The sequence below is a fragment of the Tinamus guttatus genome, unplaced genomic scaffold (genome assembly GCF_059628265.1).
Source record: "Tinamus guttatus ecotype Peru unplaced genomic scaffold, ASM5962826v1 Tinamus_guttatus_pri_ptg000308l, whole genome shotgun sequence".
In the NCBI taxonomy this organism is placed as follows: Eukaryota; Metazoa; Chordata; class Aves; order Tinamiformes; family Tinamidae; genus Tinamus; species Tinamus guttatus.
Window position 1 is genome coordinate 1,937,468 of NW_028288842.1, and position 19,663 is coordinate 1,957,130.

A 19,663-nucleotide genomic window follows, 5' to 3' on the forward strand; every position below is an offset into this window, starting at 1 on the left:
TCATTGACTTCTGTGGTACGGGCTATTCTTTCATATCTAAACATTTTTAAAAAATAAATCTGAAATAGCTTTTAGTGTAATCTGTGTTTACTAATGTGAGCTAATAAAATCACATAATATTACTTTGCATTGTGCTAATAGGCCTTACATTATACTATATTAATGATGCTATGCATCACCACTGCACTTGCTGTGCAGCACACAGGAAGAGTGATTCTTAACTTTGCTAAAGTGGCAGCCTTACCCAAGCCATAAAAACCTTGGGAGACCCCAAAACATGAAAAAAATATGCAATAGGTTTATTTGTTTCATTTATTATAGCTTTATAATAATTGGGGTTCATTGTGCCATGTAAGAGAAGCTCTTGTTGTCCTGACATGTTGGTCTTTGTAATGATAGATGATCACATACAGTATATGTAAACACACACACATATATAATATCGAGAAAGAAATGAACATGTCATATATATTTCTGCCTGTATCTGTGTATGATGTGTGTATACCCCAGTATCCTTTCTTCTTGATAGTTTGGGTACTGATAGCAGCACAAGCGTTCAAGCCAAGTGTGTGGCGCAGTCTACAGATCTCACTAGAAGGGCTAGATAAATACACAGACATCTAGTCCATACGGGATGTGGTGCTTTGCAACTGCTGTGTTCTTATTCCCCAAAGGAGCTAGTTCAAATTGACATGGGATATATTTCTGTGAGCTGCTGTGCTTGGAGCATAGAAAAATCCTGCGGTTGTATCCAGCCTGTCTTCAGACTTGGGGCAGTAACGGAGATACTGAGGGTTTATAATGATTCCCTGGTGTTCATTAAGAGGATTTCTTCTTCCTTTGAAGAAAAGGAGAGCAGGACAAGATGGGTTCAACTTGAAAATTTCTCAGCAGATACAGCTGTCAAAAATTTGACTGTAAGCTGTAGCCGCAGTAATGGTGCCTCAGCTAGAAAGAAGCAAATTGAAGGAATAAAGTGCTGGGGCCCGTATAAAATTATCTCCAGCAGTCATTAGCACAGTCTTCAACTTATCAGATAAAACTTTAACACTGCAACAATTATCTCTGCATTGAAGCTCAGCCAGGACAGATTGAACCTAGGGCAAGAAATGAGTTCAGACCAAGCTTAAAAGGAACATGGTAACCTTGCACCATTGCTGTTAGCAAGCCAAATGCTGGAAAAATAGGAACGGCCCCGTAGGAAGAGGTGAAGACTGGGTGCTGGGGCATGATTATTCACAGAGTAAGGAAGATAGTGAGGGGAGGGAAGGAGAAATTCTAAAATGGCACTTCCAGAAGGAGCCCCAAATTATTAAAGTGATAATAATGACAATAATAATAAGGATCGATACTCTTGTGTTTTCTCATTTGCTAAATTAAAACTTGGGGAAAAAAAAAGGTGGCTTCCTAGTATCACATACATCAATATAGTGATTGTTATCTCAGACTAGATAACATCCACTTACACTAAGTATCTAAATAGGAAGAGGACAATTTAACACACCAAAAACCCTAAGAGTATGGATGTGGCCAGAATTTACTCCATAGCCCCTTCTCAGTTTTCCTGCAAACACCATTCCTGGGGATTTTGAGCAAGTAATATAGCTAAGCACATTCAGGATTTTCTGAAATTCAAAGCAAGTCCAATTTAAATACATACTTTTGGTGGATAGAGTTTGAGAGCTCCTGAAAACCTACAGTGGCAATGATGAACACTGACCTATTACTTTAACAATTTTATGTGCCCCGGTGTGCAATTCATGCATGGAATCACTAGCAACAATTACCGGAGCATTGGGTGAGATGTAAAACGAGGCAACATGACAGCTAAATTGTAGTTTTGTTTGTTTGTTATCTTGAAGAGCCCTTATTGAAGGAAAAAAAAAAAAAAAGAAAAATCTCTTCCCACATTATTTCTGTGCAGGGCAGTTGTGACACTCAGTGACTACTTCGATCCCCACTTTGACCTGGATCGTTGGCTGCGTAGCAGTTGCCCGACATATTTGATGTATCTCAGCACTGAAAAGGGCCTATTTTTCTGTTGCAACGACAACAATTTAGTTCATAGATCGTTTTTATTGAGATAATTTTATATAGATAGTTTTATATTATTCCTGTCAAATTTTTAATCTTACACTTGGAACAGAAGATTACCAAAATATATTTAGATGCATATTTCATTGGTTAACCTTTCAGCTGCTTAGTTCTCCCCTATTGTTCCTTGCAAATCCCGCAGCAGAATGGCACAGAATCATGCCACCTTTTACAGCTTCTGTATATTGCCTTCTAGAGCATTCAGTGAGTATTTTATTGCAACTTACAGTCAAACTCCAGTACTTTCACATTCTGCTTTCTGTCAAGTGAAATACCCATATAAAGACTTCATTGCACTTGAGAGACATGGAGGCTTCCTGGATGCTGGCAATAGGAAGCCCAAAAAGAAATGGGTTAACCTTATGTTTGTTGGGCATCTCCAGGAATAAAATATGGCTCTGTGAGCCCAATATTTCTGGAAGAGGTCAGGCTTACTGCTCCTGAGCCACAGAGATTTTTTTTTTTCTAGTTTTGTTCAGCTCTCTATTATATGGCAAAGAGTAAAATAATTCTGCAGCTCCAGATCATTGGTCAAATGAGTTGCAATAAGAAAATTATAGAATCTGGAGGTCATGGCATTAGTTTTCTTTAACTATGCATTTCATGCAAAATAGAAGCATTGCTCTCAGACTGTGTTTCACCTGTACCTAGTTGTCATTATCCGCTTCAGAAAAAAATGAGGAGACTTCAGATTCTTGTACTAGCTATTTAATGTGTGTGTGCTTAATGGCCTAGGTTCTGTAATTGGACTTGTTTTGGAGCTTACCCATAGGCAAACACGTGGATGGAGCCTGAACATCTCTAGATCCTTAAGGTGGCTCTTTGGTCCCATGCGCTGACCGTTTTGATGAAGAAGTGTTATTTTAAAGGTGGCTGTATTACATGCTCACCCTGAGGGTGTCATTGGTTGTGCTGTGGCTGAGGAGCACTTTAGTCCGTGACTATTCCAGAGCCTAGGATCTCAGTGGAGACTGTTAGCAAAATCATTACAAAGAGCTAATTTATGTTAAGAGTTTTAGAGAAATGGCTAGTGATTCTGTGACATCGCCCCTTCCAAACCTCCAAGAACATTTAACTTTGAGCTTCTGCTGGGGAAATACTTAGGTTTCTTTAACATGCATGGGTGTCTGCAAGTCTCAAGGTTTAAATATCCTCTACGTTGGAAGTGTTCCTTCTTTCAAATAAGCTTCGGTAAGAAAAAAAAGAAAATGCTCTTTATTTTTATAGCCGCCATAGTCATCTTCATAGGTTGCACCTGGAAGCAAGGATAGGTTGCAGCCAATACCCAAATAAGCAACAAGGAGAAGATCCACTTATTAATAGCTGATTAATAAGCGTGGAAGGGAGGCTGTGCTGGAGATGCTGAGGTACATATGACTTGCATTCGTGTCTGCAACAGCATGTGCAGAGCCCCCACTCTCTAACACTGCTCATCCCCCCAGACTTGTAACACAAATGCTTCATCCGCTTTCTGCGGCCGTTTCAACCACACAAGTTCAAGACACACACATTGTTCCTTCCAGAAAATATTAATTCTAAAGTATTTTGCTTTGTTTCTTTTTTTCATTAAAAAAAAAAAAAAAGCGGGAGGGAGAGGGAAACAGGAGACGATTTTTTTTGGCCTTGGACCAATGAGAGCAAGCGAGCTAAATTAATTTGAGAAACAAATTGTGTTAAGGGGGGGAAGCTGATAGATAAGCAGTCATGGGAAATCTATCTGAAGGGAGGACAAACGAGCACAACTTGACTTTCATGTAACCCTTAATCTATTTATAGGAGGAAGAATCGGGAAATGAAGTACCTCTCAACAGCAGTTTAAGTCAACAACTAAAATTAATTGCCTTCACTTCCAAACTACAGCACTTGTGCAGGCTGCACATGAACAGCCAATTTCACACTCCTAGAATCTGGCAAAACGTTGACAAAACAGCCTGCTCTGGAAACAGAGAAAAAGTCAGTGCTGCGTTTTGTGTCTTTTAATAAGCCTCTGCTCGTAAAAGGGTGCGGAAAGGGAGTTTTGCGCTGCGGAGCGGGGATGGCATCACTAGACTCCACACAGCTCTGCCTCCGCAACTGGAGAACAGCGAGTAGGGGCATTTGCTCGCGCTGGTTTGCTTGCTGTGCAACACTGAGTGCCTTATGCCTGGAAAGTCAGGTAAGGCCAAAGGACGGGCGAGCATGCAGCTCTACCTCTGCCCCAGGGCGGCCTAGGGCCACCAGGCCCGGTGTCTCCACTGCCTCCTTGAGTGAAGCTATCCAGCAAAACATGCATTTCCATAAGAAAAGTTTAATCGCTTTGATCAAAACCATATTGAGTCTTCATTCAGCTTTTAATTTTTATTTTGGTCTGAACACCAGGAGAGAGTCTGACTCTTCTGGTCTCCCTCCCTCCTCCTAACTCGATGGCATCCCCGCTCTCTGCATGAGTGCCCAGCACTGTGTTGCTGCTGCTATTTCATATGCATAGCCACATTTTCCCCTTCAAAATGTTTTTGACCATGAGTAGATTAGCTGAAAGTCCAACAATCTGGAGGCTGGACTCCCGTCTTGGCGACATCTCTCTCTTGCTGTGTAACCTTGGTCAGATTACTTAAAAAAAAAAACCTCTGTGTTTCATTTCATGTGTACCAGCAAGCTTGGTCACGTCAACGTTGTGCTGGGATTCAATTTTTAAACCGAGTATATTTATTCCTGCAGGTAGGGGAAATGCAAGCTGCATTTAAAACAAGATGCTTTTGATTAATTGAGCTTGTGCCATGGTCAAAAGCAATGGGAAGGAAAGGCTTGTCTGCCAGCCTGAGCCTACCTCACATCTACTAAGTAACTCTTAATATAAGTGGAAGTAAACACGGGGTATGTATATGCTTATTTGTATGCTGTGTTTACAAGTAGTTTTGAATTCCATCCCATTGTTTGTAAATATTCTATATAACTCATCTGTTTTTATGTATTAATTTGTATGTGTTCATTTATTTTTGGTAACAACCTGTTTTATGGAAATATTTTAATAAAAATCTGTGAACATGAGGAAAAGTAGAGCACAATACAGATGCACAAACAAACACTCGCTGCATGACTCCGAGGGAAAAGAAAACACGTACATAGCATTCACACATCATCTAAATAGAGCAACATATAAAACAGAAATGCAGAATGTATAAAGCATGTAAATAAAGGCAAACCAGGAATGAGGGCAGTCCTGCTGTCTGCCTGATTTTTGGTCACACTGTCACACTGGAAGTAAAAAGGAAAAAAGTAAAGGTATATAGGTATGGACCTCTAGTTGATCACTTTGGCTGGGTTTAGTACGGCTGTCACAATATTTCCAGGCTCACTGCATCTCTATTAAAGTTTGTTGAGTGTTTTGAGCTGCTTTGACGAACCGTGCTGCAACTGCCAGGTGTTATTTTCACTTTTTTTCTCAGTTGGAGCTAATACAGTCATTTGCTGCTTTGCTGATTGCCACAGTGACTGCTATGGGTATGAGGACATGTTAAAAAGGCGGCCATCAGTCACCAGGAGGCTGGGGACACGCAGGGAGGAAGCAGCAAGGGTAGCTTGGCCTCTCCTGGGGCCTGGGATCATGCAGAGTGGGATGGGACCGGCTCTTCCTGCAGCCAGAGCAGTTCCAGCTTCGTCTTACAGCGGATGCTGTTTCAACATCACCAAGAGGTTTCCACATCTCACTCTGCCGGCCCCGGCGTGACCGAGGGGGTCCCACCTGGAGCTGGAGCGGTTGCAGAGGGGAGGCACGACGGGTGGCCTTGGAAGCCGGCACCAAGGGCGCCTTGGAACACAACCGCGACGTTTTGCAATGACACGACAAGCGTTGTTTATGCTACCGAGAGGATTTTTGACAAAATTCCATGTCCAAGGTTAATAATCATGTTTGGGGTGCAGGAGGCATAGAATAAGTAGAAAGTTGGCTCTGAAAATCATGATGAAGAATAGGAAAACAAAGAAAAGATGCGATATAAAATGAGTTATAGCAGGAAGAATTGTAAACTGGACTAGAAACTAAGGCAAGATAATACAGAAGATTGCAATCACACCAAGGCTAATAGATAAATATAATATGAGTCCTTCAGCATGTTTGTCTGACACTAGTCTATGTGTGCTGTGAAACACTGGAGAAAAAAATGAAAGGGAACAGTTGAGAATTACGCTTTGGTTAGTATAAGCATATGTCTATTACAACAAAAAAAATATATATCTGTTTGAACATTTGCCCAGAACTTAGAATGAACCCATATGCAACAGTTATGAGCTTCAAGAAGTTAGGTAATAGTTTTGTTTTGTATTTCAGCTCCTGGGCGATAATAGAGATGATAAATGATGTGGACTACATCGTTTGTGGAGGCAGTTGCTCTGGCGTTACGAGGGAAAGGGCTTGAAGAGGAGCAGGACTGTCCTATGGGTGAGGCCTTGCAGTAGAACTTGGGTGGCTCAGTTTCATGTCCTTGTTTTCCTACGGGTTTTCATCTGTGTCTGAGACAAGCAGTGTCAGGCCTGCTGCTTGTCTTCCTCTGTAAAACCCCAGGTGCAAACACCTACACCTTTCCACAGCTCTCCACTGAGCGCTCCCCTCTCCTATTTCAAGGCCCCCTGGAAAATGGAGTTAAAGCTCATCTGCATCCTTTCCTGAAATGCTCAGGTAAGGCAGGTCAGCAGTGACTCAGGGCTCACGCGTGCAAATCCTTTTGCTGTATCAGAATAGTGTCTCCATCTCGAAGGGAATTCAGATGATAGTACTGATAATGCTGTGCAAATTTATCCAAAAGATTACAAATTTTCACCAACCTTTGCCTTTCCCAGGGCTGGTGGTTTCTGACGAATGCAGGTTTCCAGCTCCAAAAAGATACCCCATTTTGTGGTCAAACCCGTGCCTGCTGTCTGCTACAGCAGTGCCGCCAGATGGATCAGAGAAAAAGGTTAGATCCTACCATGCGTTTGTCCCAGTTCAGTAATATAAACTCTGCCTTTTTCAGAAATACTTAATAAACAGTAGTCTATAATGTGGAGAAGATGATCGTCCACAAAAATGATAAATTGTGGGAAAAAAAAAGCAATGTTAGCCAGAAAAGTCTGAAGAATAGGCAGCTGGTTGAAAACAGAATGAGAGCATCCCAATGAAAAAAAAAAGAAAATAAAAAGAAAATAAAAAGAAACGATTTAAAACTCGTCAGAAACAAGAAAAAAAAAGAAAAAAATGAGAATTTGTGTAGCATCACATGGTAAGCATTTCTTATCTCTGTGGTCCTATACTTGACATGTTTTTTTATTACTGATCTTCAATCTCTGAAGGCTGAGAACTGCTCTATGGTGTCTGTGACTATATTGACACAGCAGGGCTTTGAAAACGTAGACATCACTCATGAGGGCATGAAAGGGTTAAAGGGACAAAAAGAAATCAGGCTTTTCCACACAATGCTCAGGCCAGACCAAATGATCCAGGCCTTGTTCTTAAGTTACACCTTCTGGGGGGAGATGACTTTTTGCATTGGAAAAAAGAAAAGTAGAAAGACACTTCATTTCAACAGAGAAATAGCCTTTTGGATGGTGTCTTTTGGAAGAACAGACTCTGATATTTTAGGAAATTCTACATTTCAAATCTACTTTTTTTTTTTTTTTTTTAATCAGAAAGTAGCTTTGCGGTGCACGTGCACATTTCGGCTGTCTCTGGTTCGAGAAATGGAAATCTCGTGGCCTTCAGCCTACACCACTCACAGCAGGGTGATCAGAAGTTACTCGTGCAATGCTGGATAGGAGGTTGGTGTAAATCTCACAGAAGTGAGGCAGGAGTGATTTCAGTGCAACAAAGAACGTGACAACAGCAGCTTTCAGCCCGCGTATATCGGTGGCCCAACGGCACGGGTTTCGGGGAATCAATGCCCGGTGTGTCTGAGCCCCTGTTGACTCAAATAGTAAAATAAAGCAGCCTTTCTAGTCTGCTTCTCAGCGTGATAATGCTACTACAGTCCTACTCTAAGGTCTTCTGAGTAGCTGCATTTAATAATGCTTTACAGTAAGGTTCCATTTATAAACACTTCATTATTAATAAAGCATGGCAATTTGTAGCATGCATAAAAATTATTTATATTCATGTGCTAACCAAGCCCATAGATTTAATAATATTGACGTCTTATAACACGCGTTGTAACAGCTTGTCACAGCATCATCTGTTAAGCATTTCTTACTAATGCATTTCATACCATGCCTTATAATAATTTGTTAAAGGATGCAGCTGCATCTATTAAGCCTTTCATAAATATGAATAGCACATTTTCTCAAATGGCACCATATATTAAATTATTGCTGGATATTCTCACTGGAAACAGAATTTCTCTTTCTTTCTGTCCGTCTGTCCTTCTGTCTGCCTGTCTGTCTACATTTTTGGTTTTTTTTTTTTTTTTCAGATAGAAACTCAGCTTTCACTGTGTGTTTGGCTGGAAGCTGTTTCAGTTTAGCATGGTTTCCTGTTCTAGTGTAGAGTATAATTTGGGCACCTCATTTTAATAGCAGCACGGGGGTAACTTCAGTAAAAGTCAAGTGCATGGGAGCACTGTGCTTTGCTGTGACCTATAAGAGAGCCTGCTCTAAAAGGAGGGCATGGGCAGGCTTGACCTTCTGTCTGGTGTGGGCTCACAAAAGGGACCAAAGCTGGGCGCCACCAACGACTGGGAAGCTCTTGGGCTTTCAGAGGCTTTATGAAGGCTTTGGTCCTTAGCTATATGGATGTTTGGGTTTGGCCCTGATTGTGAGCATCTCCAACATCCTCATCATGGTGAAGGAGAATCTACTTTGGAAAAGTTAGACCTCAGTTTTCTTCCTCGCCATGCTGGTGCCACAAGCATAGCTTGAGAAGTTGTAGCAGAAAGACAATCAAAGAAGGGATGAGGAGCAGCACAGCCCCTGCTCTTAGCTATGACCCTAGCTGTGTATGAAAATGTTTGCAGTGACAGGTAGGTGGGACCATGGTAAATCACATTGTTCTCCCGAGTCAAACAAGAAACAATCATCAAATATGGATTTGGTAGTTCCCATTTGTTTCTCAAGCAACACCACCTTTAAAAGGTTTCTCTTTTTTGTTTTCTCTCTCTCTCTTCTTTTTTTTTGATGGCCACAGATTTTTTTTTTAATGAAGAAAACAAGTAGGGGAATAAAAATGAACATAATAATAAATCATTCTGTTATCAAGCATATTTTCTCAGTTTGAGAAAGTATTTATTCATTTGTAGCAAAGGACCTTCTGTCTCCCAGGTCAGAGACCCCATGGCTGTAAAAGAAGCAAGAACACAGCCCAGATACTGGCACAGCACATTTTCTGGCTTCTTGAAGGTAGCCAAATTTATGAAAACATTTGGGTGCTTGCAGATGTAGTGCAAGTGGACTTACAAAAGCCATAAGCACAAGCAAGAAGTCAGACTCTCTCTGTTTGGATGGAACAGACATATTTCTTTGCTTTATCAGCTGTCTCTGCCCAAAAATTTGCATTTAGGCACTTCTTTAGTGATTTTAGCTGAACCTGGTTAGTGACTTTATCCCAGCCAATCACAAGATCATGTTTCTGGTGGCTTTTAGATAGATCCTAAAGAGACTCCTGCCCAAGAGGCAGATCCCTGTTGCAGCTCTGACTTTGGACCACGAGTTTTTGGTCCTAATGAAACATCCCGGAATGCTGCTGTAGAGTTCTTGAGGATGCGGCTACACACACAGGAACCAAACTCCAGGTTGTGGCAGCTCTTCTCTGAGTCGTACTTTCTTTCTGCTCACATACTACCTCTCTGCACTTTTTTCCTTCTTTCTGTGATACAATCTAAAAACGTGGCACCCTGCAATGTTACTGGAGATTAAATTCATAATTATGAATTTCCTTGCTTTTGTGAGTTTGCCTCAGATCCTTAACATTTTTAATGTCATTTTTATGCGAATTTCCATGCTATTTTAATTCATTAGTCATGGGCTATCATTTTTCGATGTAATTACTGTAATTTCATCAAGTGACATAATTACAGTAAATACTTTGAGTAATTACTATTCATATGGAAAAAGATATCTGGAGGTGTAATAATGTCATATAATAAAATATTTATGATGTGTAAAGACAAATTATGATGACATATTTACAGCATGTAATGGCATGACAGCATTCCATATTTACCTTGGGCGAGGAGAATGACATAAAAGCAAGCTTCAGTGACATCATCTGTTGGTAACAACTACAAAGAGTTGTGCAGCATTCAGATGCAAAAAAAAATCAGTAAGTCCAATCTTTTAAAAATAAATAACCCCCACCCCTTGCCCCATCCCCAAAAATGCCGCAAAAAGTCAGAGCATTGATCTTGTGCCATCTGAGGTCAAGGGAAAGATTTATGCTGGTGCAGACATCAGGGGACAGATGATCATGACGTTGGAGAGCAAAACATAAAGCATATGCCCAAAGAGGGCTATGTAACTTGCACAGGTAGGCTAATGTTGGAGGCTTTGCTTCTGCAAATTTAGGAGGAATCATGCAGCATTGTGTTTAGGGACTCTCTATGCACCTGCTGTGCATGTAGTGTTTGTAGCTAGTGCGATATTTTGCTTTATAACATGCTTCAGCTGTGCTCTTGGGTGCATTTCTCCAAGGGTTTCACAGTCAATGTTTTCTGGTGCAAGGCCACACTCATGCCTTGGTCCACACAACCTGTTCCATCTTGAGGAGCAGGAAAGTCTCAAGGCATGCTCACTGAAAACCAATTAATTGATTTATTGCAAGCTATAGCATCATTTTTTCGCTGTGTGGGTTTCAGATCACTCTTAAATGTCTCTCTGCCCTGTTGAAAGGGGGTGTCTCTTACTGGGATTTTACAGTAAATCAGTATATTTTTCTTTGGTTCTGTAAGAAACATTGTAAAATTGACATTATCCTTTGTGCATCTATGACTAATAATAATGTTGCTTAGGACAAAAGCCAAAACAAGGAGAGTTCGGGAGAAGAATAATTCTTCAGAGAATCAGAAGTATATCAGATTGATGTTGTGTGATTGATAGAAATTTGGGATTTGCCTAGCGGTAGAGATGTTATTTCCCTTCACAGGAGAGAATCACAGGACCCAAATACTGCCAGACCCTAAAAAAGTCTGATCGACTCTGCCTTCCTCTAGTTTGGTAAACCTCAGTGCCAACATTATGGTAGACAAAGAATACTTAGTATCAAGTAAATATACATATAAACCTATAATATATAGAGAGACTTATAGATATAGATACCTGTGTTATACCTACACGTTTTGTACGTGTATGTCGTTTGTATATATTAGCAAAACCAGACCCTTGTTATTTTTGGAGAATGAACCACCACTTGATTTACAAACTTGCAGAGGTTTTGAAAGGTGTTAATAAACTTCAGTGTGCTGTAGACAATGTTAAATTGCTTGCCAAAGCCCCAGGCTAAGCTGGTCTTGTAAAGCTTAAGCCAGATCCTTGGAACTTGCAGGCAAAGCCAAAGAACGAAGCAAAAGAAAAAAAATAGAAATCAGATGCTCAAGAGAGAATATTCTTGCCAGTAACATGACAGAGTAAAGTTAATTCAAAGTGATTCTAACAAGAAAGACAAGGGTTGTTGCTTTTTTTTTTTTTTTTTTTTTGTTAGGATATTGCGGGCCAGTTCTGCATCTGATTGACGTATGATCCTACTAGGCCGAATGAAGACGTTTCGCACATGTTTTTGCTCTAAAGAGCAATAGCTCGGGGTAACGCTGGCTGTTACGGTGTGGAGCCGTGCCAAGCTGTTCAGACGGGAGCGGGTGGCTGGCGATCTGGTGCTGCGAGGTCTGCAGGACGTGGCGGGTAGTTAAGGGCTCTTGACATGGTCGTAGGGTCGCACCAACGTGGAGGTTGGAGGTGCTCGTGCAGGAGCCCAGGTTCTCCCCACACACGTCACTTCTGTACGCTGGGTCCACTACCCAGGGACATCGAATGTCTTCCACAGTAGACCTGAATATCTTTAACCATCATTGAAACTCCAGCACAGAAAAAATTTTGACATACATTTTTGTCATTTTTGTTGTTGTTTCATGTTTTATTTTTTATAGCCATCTCTTTCCAGTAAAGTCTTAAAATTCACTCACGTACTGTGCCAAGGAGATCTATCTATTTGTTATCAGCCTGTACCTTTCCAAATACTGTTCCCACTTTTTTGGAAAGACTTTGTGAGTGCAAGCTTTCCTACCCCACGAGGTGTTGATGCATCGCTGACACTAACACCGAATCAGCTCATTAATTCTTCCCGGCAGCCCAAACCTGCAGAGACAAGCTTGAGTCGGAAAACTCCTTAAATCCAATCAGCATTTACGCTCATTTTTGTCTGTTTAATTTGCAGCCACTGAGGCCGACCTTGGTTTTGGAGCACCTGCTCACACTGTCGAGGAACTGCAGGTTTCCTTGGCCTTTTTCATGGGATCATCCAGTAACAAAATGAATGTCATGTTTGGTTAGAAAGAAAGAAAGAAGAAAGATATCACGTGATTCTTCCCAATCAAGAAAATCTTCTCAATCAAGAGAGAAGAATACGAGTTTCGAAATCAGCCACTTTCCTCAGGATGATGTGACATGAGCCTAGGCAGGGAGTGGGAGAAGAACCACCCAAGTAAAGCAGCTGCCTCCAGCTTGGCTTGGCAAAATGTCCACCAGGAGTCGGGACTGGTTAATATCTGTTTCCAGTGATTGGAAGGAAAAATCTCTAATGTCCTTTTGACACCTGTGCCTTTGCCAGCACCTGCATTTGAGACATGCCAGGGTGGCACCAAGCTGTAGGCTGGCCTGTTCCAGGCCCTGATTATATCCTTATTATATATATAAGCTATATATGCATACATATATATATATATTTACGCACACGTATATAAGCAGCGTGGCTCAATCTGGCGAGCGCAGGGACAGGGCTTCTGGTCCGGCAAGGGGCATCGCTTGGTGCCATAAATGCCAGGCAACAATCAGGGCATCGCAGCAGGGGGAGCAAACATGGGATGGGGAGAAAAAGAAGTCATTTATGGAGAAAAGTGGTTGCCCCCCACCCTCACCCCAGTGGCTGATGCCCCCCAAATCGGGCTTCTGTGGAAAATAAAAAACACATTTTTTAGCAGTAGTCAGTGCCTGCAGGGCTAAACCGACCATTAGCAGTCGTTTCCAGTCTTTTCCAAATTGTGTTCTGTTAACTAAGTTACTAGAATTTAAAAAAAAAAACAAAAGTCTAACCATTTATTATGAGCGAAATCAAAGTCAGCGCTCTCTTCCAATAAACTTTTAAGTGCCACTGCATTTTTTTTTGCATTGTCTTTCATGAAGGCACTTGCTTCCAGACTGTATTAACAAAATATCTTGTTTGACAGATATCATCTCGGCAGACAGGTTGCCTAATCTGTTTTATTGACAAATTGACTTATTATTTGACCAACTTGAATATAGTCTTCAAGATATATTTCTATTATAAAAAAGGTAGACAGAATAGAGAATAATGTGTTTAGTCCATCATCCTCTTTCAGCTGTCATTTAAACACCGGTGTGTCTGCAAGGGAAGAAAAGAAAAGTTAGACGCTGTTTTGATCATGCTGTCAGAGTTGTCGTTATTGTCTGTGAGGGAATCGCGTATGTAATTTCTTCTTCCTTGATACGATAATATATTGACCTTCCCCATTCAGTCGGAAGAAAGCAGGTTAGCGTGGCTCTACCCACCACCCACGTGCAGTTTCATGTTCTCTCAGGAGAGAAACAAAGCATCTCCGAGAGCCCAAATCCGTCATCCTTCACTTCCCCTGCCTGCGCTTTCAGCAGGACCTGGGAACCAGGTAGAGTTAGGAGGGGGTCCCTTGCCAAAGTTAGAAATACTTAGAAATAAAATAAACTAGATCTCTAGGCAACAAAGCAGTTAGGTTCTTTTCCGTAAAGGTGCTGGCGGCTGTTCAATGGATTTAAGTTAGCAAGTTGTGCTTGAAATACTTCCAAAGGATAAAGAAGAGAAAATATAGACTAATTTGGCGAGCAATTTGGCATTGCCCTGGTCTCGTACCTGCAGTTCCCTGGCGAATCAGCCCCTGGAGCTGGTTGGGTTTAAGATGAAAACTACTGATTATTGCACCTATTGCAGTGCTGGGCTGGAGCAGACTTGGTACCCAGGCTGGGCCCTCAAGGTGGGAGAGAAAAACCTGCCCTCAAGCTCTGACTGATGAAAACCTGGGCACAGCAGAAAAAAAAAACCACAAACCACCCACAATTTGCCCATTTTCAGGCATTATTTTTTTTTAATTCCTGATTTTTTTTAAGCCACAGACACTTCATGCCACGCTTGCCCAAGAGCTTTTCCCCATGGCTAATAATACCTCGCGCCGCCGTAGTGCCTTTAATCCAAAGATCTGCGCGCGCTTCGTGGGCATTACTGCATTAAGCCTCCTAACAGCCCTTTGAAGTCGGCATTACCGCAGAGCCGCAGCCAGGGCTGTGAAATTTTCCCTCAGTGACACAGCAAGCCCTCGACAGAGCTGAGGAGAGGCTGCCCCGGCCTGTGGTGACAAGTCACATCATGGGGCTGATGAGGGGGGAAAGCTGCAGCCCCTGCATAGACGGGGCTGGGGAGAGAGGGGGTACAGAGACCACCGAGCTGAACCACCTGTCAGAGCTGAGCGGGGAGCCTTGCTGGGCATTGAATGCTCTTCCCCTCTCTGGCTGCCAAGGATCCTGCTATACTGTGTCAACAGGAGAAAAAAATATATAAAAACAAGCAAAAACCCCCACAATACTATAAAAATAAATAAAATGAATAATAAAAAATCATATTTTTTCTCGAGGTCCCCAGCATCGCAGCCCTGGAGTGCCTCATGGAGCGCGTTAGCTTCCCCATAACCTTTCGTGGCTTCCGTCTGGGGTCTTTGCGCTTTCCTGCACACGTATATCTGCACGCTACTTTCTCGGCAGGAATGAGATAATTGTCACAAGTTTTTCTTTTTTAAATAGATTAATGTCATAATTATCCTCATTTTCCTCCTTCCTGCTACAGGCAATTGCTGCAACGCTTTAGCGATTTTTTTTTTCTTTTAAAGAAAAAAAAGGCAGCATTTGTCTAGGGAAAGACCTGTTACCTTTCCCAAGCCTAGACCATGGTCGCAGATCATAGCCCGCTGTGGCCGTGACCGGTCCTCTGGGCTCTCCGGCAGCCGGATGCTACGCCAGGTCATGGGTACTCCATAATAAGGAGATGTGAAGATGTTCAAGGGTGCTGCCATTTATTGGGTACTTCCAGGTATTGCACGGACGGCCCCAGCAAGGTGCTGCCTCCCGCTTTCCCAAGCAATCCCGTGGCCCTTTAGCAACTTTGGAAGCACCAAACGGCATCTGTCACGCTGGTGGCACTCGAGTGCGAGCATCCTTCAGAATAACTTACTGTCAAAACGCAGGTACAAATCCATCCCGTCCCACTTTGTGCCATATGCTGCTGTCAAAACTCCACGCACTGCTTAGGCAGCGTGTTGGGACATTCTGCCGAGCTCGGAGCAGAGCTATTTTCTCCCTGGTTTTATGTCGTTGCTGTTTATGATTGGGTGTTTTCCCTCACTTTGCTTTGGTACCTGAACTAAACAGACCCGCCTGCAGAAAATGGACCTAGCCTGGGAGGTGGCAGGTGCCCAACTTCTGGGCTCAAACAGGCCCATTTCGGAACTGCTTTGGCTCTGTCCGGGATGTTACCCGCTGCGGGGCAGCTCGCACCATGTCCTGTGCTGCGCGGCTCAGGAGCTGCCTTTCTTCTTCTGGTTTAATACTGATATTTTAATTTGCTCCTGTGATTTGGTGAAAACCTGGAATTTTTCAGTGGCCCGGAGAGCCAACACCAATTATTTCTCTCCCTGAGCCCAGCTGTTTTGTTCTCCTGATGAGAAAATTTAAGAGCACAACCTTTGCTGTAAGAAGTGGCAAACACAGTATAGGTAAAGAACACATTTGCTGTTTTATTGGTGCCTTGCAGGGCAATAATACTGAAAAAAGGGGAATGCAAAAGAAACAAAAAAACAAGAAAACAAAAAAAACAAAACCAAAAATCCCAGGATAGTGGCAACCCACATCATTGTATTTTTTTAAAGAGTACATCAACTCCCGTTTTTTTTTTATTTATTGTGGCATGAATGATAACATAAAACCAAAACATGAAAATATACAACTTATATTACACTATGTGTTATGAACAAAATATAAATCTATAACTCTATGTTATATTTACATAATTATTTCTTTTATTAAATTTCAAGTGAGATGGTAGGTTGCACATACTTTGTTTTAAGCTCCAGGCATTTGATTGTCTCTATTTCTTTTCTATTTTTCACTTCACTTGTAAAATCCAAAATGTTAGAAGGAGTAAGAGCTTTAGAGCCAACGGAGCTATATAAATACTGTTTCAGCAAACCAGTGGCAAAAGCACTGGGGAGTAGAGAAATCAGTCAGTAGAAAAAACGAACTTGACATGTTCTTCAATCTGGGAAACCGACAAGTTAAGATAAAGTTGAAAAAATGTAAATATAAACCAAGCTAAGCATCCAGCCCATGCCCTGTGAATTGAGGATACACTTGAATTCACACCTAGTGAATTACACGTGTTTCTTTGCAAAACTGAAAAGACGATGCTATCAAGAAGTGGGCAGACAAAGATACTTCCCGTTCGATAGATCATGCCCTTAAACATATGAGACATTATATAGTTGCCATTCTTTCTAGCAGATGAATTCTTGCTAAGTAAGGTCTGTGTTTCCACGGAGTATAATTATTTTTGATGTTACAAATGTGATGTCAGAGGCTTCTTCGGGGACAATAACAGCTCATCTCTTTGGATTAAAAAGCTCTGGAAATGTGCTGTAAAAAGGTTAAAGACAATTTACTTTCTAAAAAATGATTTAATTAAAGAGAGAGTCTACTGCAGTAACCAAATCTTTGAAATAATGTCTTCGAAGAAAGAATTTCTTCCATATGCATTCGTAATAAGAGGATTTGGTTACAAAACTAATTAAATGCTGTAATAATAGCTAGTGTTCTTTTCTGGGGGCCTGATTAATATAGCGGAACGGTTAAATAAAGATGTTAAATGCACTTAAAAATCCTATTTTACTAATATAAGGCATGAATAAATTGAAAAAAGGATATACTCTGTGTTATTTAATTGAGCTTAGAAGCAAGTGCCTCAGTTTTTCTTTCCTATCTTTCTTTCCTTCCGTCCTTCTCTCTTCCCCGCTTTCCCCCACTGCTGGTGCTGCTCCCTGGGACGCTCCTGGCGGAGGAAGCTCCCGGGACGCGGGGGTCGGGAAGCGCCACCTCCGCGGCTCCGCCACGGCCGTCCTCGCTCGCCGGCATCCCGGGAAGGGGGCAAGGCGGCCCACGGCGGCACGGGGCCCTGGCGCGCTCGCGGGTTAACACCATCCTCATCTCTTCTAACCTGGTTTTTCTACATGCTCCAGGGCGCAGAGCCCGGAAAAAAAAAAAAAAAGAAAACAAGACTTTTTTTTTCTTTTTTTTTTTTAATGAATATATGTTTTGCTTTGTTTTTGTTCTTTTTTTTAAAAAAAAAAAAAGAAATTAAAGAGAGGGACAAACAGGGCCATGTTTGCAAATCTGGTCGTGCACTTAACATGGGCGCTCATACTTGGGCCCAACCAAACATTAGTGTCAGTATTTTGCTGCTTTGGGATCCCAGAGCCATGGTTTTTTTTTTTTCTTTCTTTTCTTTTTCTTTTTTTTTTTCCTTTTAACGTTGCTGCATCAGCGTCAACGTCCGAACGCGGGGAGCGGAGAGGCTGCTAAAACTTCCCCTCTCTGAGGGACTTTGGCCTCCGTTAGGAAATCCGTGTTCCTCCGTCCCGGCAGCATCGGTCCCACGGCCGAGGGGGGATGAGGAGGGGACACTTTTCCCCCTCGGCTTCGTGGCTTCCCGCTGTCCACGGACGGCTCCGATCGCGCCTGCCTCGGGGGCACCTACCTGGAGCTAAAACAAAGTATCCTGGTAGCCCAAAGGTACATACTCAAACCAGAGAGTCTCGGTGATGCGGTGGAAATCAAGCATCCAGCAAATGTGAGGCGAACCCACAAGAGTCAGAAGTCATTTGTTCACAAAGACAGGGAACAAATCAAAAATGTTTTTTTTTTTTTTTAAAAAAAAGAAAAAAAAAGGAGCAAATATCTGTTTTCACATTGTACATAATAATGATATAAAAACAATTGTCTATTTTTTTCCTTCTTATCCAAACAGAGTGCTTCAAAAAAATTGGCTCTAGATGACTGGTGTAATTAAATAACTAAAATGAGTGATGAGAGAGCAGAAGTTAATTAAGATTGAAAACAACACTCCCATTAATTCACTCCATCATAATAAACATCAGAAGTTGACATGGCTGGGGCCAAAATTAAAATAAAAGAAAGAGGAATGGTGTGAGCAGAAGAAGAAGCGATTTGTTTTCATATGTATATATATATATTTATATATATATAAAAAGGCAAGGTGGGGAGGGGTATCCGTTTTAAATAGCCTAACAACAGCTTCATTTGCTGCACTGCCAAATTAGAACAGAATAAAATAAAGTTAAAAAAGGAGGGGGTATAAAATAAATTATACATAATTTACTAATCTGGGAACAGCTGACCATTATTATTATTATAATTACCATTACAACACTAGCAAGAAGAGGCAGTTCAACTGAAAGAAAACAAAACACAGTCATAAAACACAACCGAGAAGGGCCCTCTGTGACATGGAGGATACGATCAGCTACTCCAGAGTGAAGCGTCCGAGAGAGAGAGGAGAGAGGAGTTTTGAGGCCGAGGTGGAAAGTAGAGAGGGAAAATGGAAACCAGGAGGAAAAGGAACAGACCGGTGGCGCGGGGTAGCACTGTCACACGTCCCACGCGCTCCCGAGGGCGCCGCTCGCGCGCTCTGCCCCACGTCCACAGAGGGGCAGCCCCTGCATCCCGCACCCGGCCTAAGCGTCGGCTCCAGCCTCTCTGGTCACCTGCCTCGGGGACTGGGGGCAAAACGTGGGCAGCCAAACACGAAACCTCTCAGTTTCGGTAGGGCCTCGGAGCCGGGACTTGCCCGTGGCCACCATCTACGCTGTGGTGGCACCTCCAGTTGGGAAAGGGGCTCAGAGGAAGGCTCTTTCTCCCCTGCAAACTCGGCTATTTGACCTGCCGGGGCAGAGAGGAGGCGCGGGGCAGCTGCTGTCTCAACTCAGAGGTAGCCTTTTTGGTCGGTCGGTTGGGTGAGATCCATCGCTTCTGCCTTGCTACATGACACTGGGCACTCTCTTGCTGGAGGAAGCGCGGAGTGAGGAAACAACAAGAGACTCTCTCATTCACTCGCATTTTACCTCCTTTTTGTTCTGAAAAGAAAAACAAAAAACAGCGTAACGGGTGACTACCTTACTGAAAAAACAACGGCGAACGCGTGGTCAGGACTGTGCGGATCCACTGTGCTCACCCTGGCCGCGGCTGCCCGAGGAGGGCAGGACGGCCCAACGCGGAGCACGCTGCAGCCTGCGGGGACAGTCTTTGCCTTGTGCGA